Here is a 4,285-nt window from a genome sequence, read left to right on the forward strand (position 1 = left end):
AGACAAATACTAGGTTAGTTAACTAATATTTCTTGTCAAGGCATTCGATTAGACTTGAATAACCGAATCCTTTACTTTTGATAAGTCTAACTAAGATCAAAATTAACATAGTTTCTCTTGTCCGGAATCGAATTGGACTAAACAAATGATCCGGTATTTTGTTAAGCCATAAACAATACATACATACCAAATAAATTGACTTGCACAATTATTTCTCATAACAGGAATCAATTGAAATAAACATATACATTAAAGCACCGCAATTGCACCGAAATTTCGTTAATTCTAAAACAATTGATACCAAACAATAAAGAAAGATATCAAACCAGTTTTTCTTAACCGGAAACAATTGAATCACACACACACATACATCCATCCATACATACATTATGAAATAAACATCAATTGTACCGAATTTTGTTAAGCAAAAGCAAAATATATGCAATAAACTCAAGGTTTTCTTAAATAGGAAAATGATTAACTAACAAATTCGTTACCTCAAATTCCGCATCCTCTTCTCCCCGGAAAGATATATCATTAAGCGCAAGTTCAAGTTAGAACTCCCCCCCATTATGTTGTCATCCTCTCACAAGAACAAAATAACAACAACAAAAGTAACCTTTACCAGAGAAAGGTTGAATCGGTTTTAACTAATGCGTGCCAATAGCAAAAGTTAAAAATCCGAAACACATATGCTTTTATGTTAAACACAAATCTATTCAACATATTGTGACTTTTTCACATATGAGTTTCAATCGGAACAACTTATGATCCTTTGATAAAGCCTGCCAACATGGGCTAGAACTTAATCCCGCTAAATCAAAAAGTCACACAAACCATAAGGGTTCACATCATATGAGATCGAATATTAAGGTTATGAAAACAGAAATCAAACATTCCATAAACTCAAATGCAATACACCATAAATATTCAACAAATAATCAAGTATTGCAATTACCTCAATCTTGTAAGGAATTGAATCACGAAACCAACCCAAAAAGAATGAGGTCATTCTGAGTTCGGACGAAGAAGTTATCAGCAAAACAGTTTTACACTCCTTCGTATGGACCGATCACACAAATCACATGGATCACACCAATCACATGGGTCACACCAATCACTAGGATCGGTTACAGCAATCACAGGTATTGGTTACAACAATCACAGGGATCGATCACACCAATCACATGGATCACATACAAAATTATTTTAGTTATAACTTTTGCATACAATGTCCAAATTCAGTGATTTTTGGCTTGTTTTAACCGTAGAGACAAGAGATACACGTATATGATCAGTATATATCAACATCATAAACTCCAAATTACCGTTTCTATCAAAATCTCAAATATAAATAGAGAAGGTGTGAGTATAGAAGAAAAGAAATCTCCTTAAAGATGTTAATTAGTCATATAATAACCGAGAGATCATGTGCTCGGTTTTCATGTGCTTACTCACATTTCAAAATATTGAGCACCAAGGTGAGCATGCACATTCTAACACAACTAGGTTGTGTTTATTTGAGCCTTGTCTTCTTTGATTTGTTTTCTCTTGTTCCATATCTTGTTTTTCTTCTTTGACTTCTGATGAAGAGTGTTATTATCACAACGCTTACTAGTACAAGAGATTTCAGACATGATGTCTTTCTTTATTATAGTCACCAACAATTAACAGTTGAGAGTCATTCTTGTGACTAACTTTTGGTCCCTTCTTGGATATGGAGGACTTCGGGACCATTTAAAGTTGGGTTTCTCAAGAGTAGCTTTCTCCTTCATACCATTAGGACGATTGTCCTTTTGAATACTTTGTGAAATCACTTTTCTCCAATTTGGAATATCAAATCTTGTCTTAGCATTTACAAAGGCATCTCTCTTTCTATATTCGGGTCTTTTATGAGATGGCCTTGTCGAGAAATAGGCAAAATTTGAACTATCATTATAATAATTCTTTTGCATAAACTTTGGAAAATATCGATCCGAGTTCCTTTGGGGAGCAATCTTAGCCAATTCGTTTGATACAAAGGAAATTGTATATTCAATCTTACGAATCTTGCATCCCCATTCCATATGCCCTTTATTACCACAATAACAACAATGCTTGGTAACATATGAAGTATGAGTTTTAATGTTACCTTTTTGTGGATCCTCTTGTATTGGTGCTCGTCGAGTTTTTTTCTTCTTCTTCTTCTTCTTCTTCTTCTTCTTCTTCAACGTTGTTGCTTTCTTGATATTAACGGAAGCCTTTGGTTGAGAAGAATTTGTAGCTTTGACAAATTTTACCTCTTTGCTAATATTTGAAGCATTTATTCCCTTATAGCCCAATCCTCGTGAATCACGATGATTTCTAATTGCTTCTAACATTGAGGTTAAATTGTTTGAGCTAACATTGAACTTTTTAAGTTCCAAATTTTCTTCTTCCAATGTTTTGATTTTATCAAGAGCACCATCTAGACCAGCCTCAAGGCGTTTTTCTCGTGAGAGATATTCTCCTTCTTTCTCTTCAAAGTTATTTTGTTGAGAGTTAATCCTTCCATCAGATTCAAAAAGTTTCTCTTCCAACAAATGTACTTTTTCAAGAACCGCATCACGATCTTTCTTAAATAATTTTGCTTGAGAAAGACTAACACATACTTTGTCTTTAAGACTCTGTATTTGTTATGAAAATTTTTCTTTCAGCAAGTTATGCTCTTCAACGAGATTTTCAAACTTTAAAGTTAAATCTCGTTCTCTTTCAAGTGCTGAAAGAAGTTCATTAGAACATATAAGAAATTGTTTGATCAATTCCTTTAGTTCAGATGTTTTTGCACTTGGTCTTTCATCAGAAATCTCAAGTATAGAACTCAAACATATCTTTTTAGAGACATCACCAATTGAGCAACCTGAAATTGAAGAACTATCTCCTTTTGAGCACATATCTTGTGACACGTTAACTGAGTCTTTCTTTAGTTTTCGCTCTCGCTTAACTCTACTTTGACTCATGTCTTATAGGTTGGATCGCATCAAACACAAATTGTTAGATATTTTCGTGTTTGCCTGCTCTTATACCAATTGAAAAGACGAGGGTACCCAAATACACCACAATCTTTTATTTTGATCACAACCTATACAAGACCCACTGTGTATAAACCTCTTGGAGCAACAATCACTCAAGGAATATTTCAACACAGTGTCCACTTGATATAAGGTTAGTCCGAACTGGCCTGACTCGTGAATTAAATATCAAAAGCAATTGAAGAAAACCAATACACTTTTTGTGATCGTATATGGATATGGAATTGAGACAACAACAAAGTGATCACTTGATAAAAGGTACGGTAATAACCGAAAACAGTAGGATCAATATCAAGTGCCATGTTAACGTACAAAGTGAAATTTACTTTAATTATAATAAAATAATTATAATGCGGAAAGATAAAGTAAATGGCACAGCAAGATTTTGTTAACGAGGAAACCGCAAATGCAGAAAAACCCCGGGACCTAGTCCAGAATTGAATACTCTCAGAATTAAGCCGTTATACAAAATCAAACCAACTTCGTATAGTTATGACCAAGCTACTAAACCTATAGTTCACCTAGTTTCTTTAGTATCCATGCGCTTCCGAAATTCGATAAGTGCACGCACTAGAACAATTCCTTTGGTTCGTATTCCAAACAGTAAAGGAACAACAAATTTGCTTGGTAACAACTATATTCAATCTCAGTGATATGAGTTAGACAAAGGCTCTTCTGTTTAATCAAATAAACTCCTTTGTCGGGTTTAAATCTATCTATCCAACAACTACCAAAGTAGCAGAGTTTAGATTTTGCAATCAAAAATAGGATCTATCAAGATACTACATAATCATGCCGATCTACGCAACTAATTAATCAAATCTATCAAAGATAAACCGATTATAATTGGATCCCAACCGATCAAGTTTTGTGCATACCAAAGATTATGAAACCAATAAGAAGTCTTCTTTGTCTTCAGATCTTCTTTAATCTTCAATAAACACCTGCACACCACAACTTGAATCTCCTGCAATCAATCATGCACAGAACGGAGTTTGTTAACAATGGATTATCACAAGACGTCTTTAGATCTACAAACAGTTCTAAATATCCCGTCGACACTTCGATCTAGTTTGAGTGAATCTTATATCAGAAGAGAAGATTATCAAGAATAAACAAACTAGGTGCAATCAAAGTTCAACAACCGTTAGTCAATCAAATCAAATCGAAAACTAATAATACTACAATTATCTAGTTTCCCACCAACGATACTCGTAGAGCTTCTTGATCCCACA

The sequence above is a fragment of the Papaver somniferum genome, chromosome 6 (genome assembly GCF_003573695.1).
Source record: "Papaver somniferum cultivar HN1 chromosome 6, ASM357369v1, whole genome shotgun sequence".
NCBI lineage: Eukaryota > Viridiplantae > Streptophyta > Magnoliopsida > Ranunculales > Papaveraceae > Papaver > Papaver somniferum.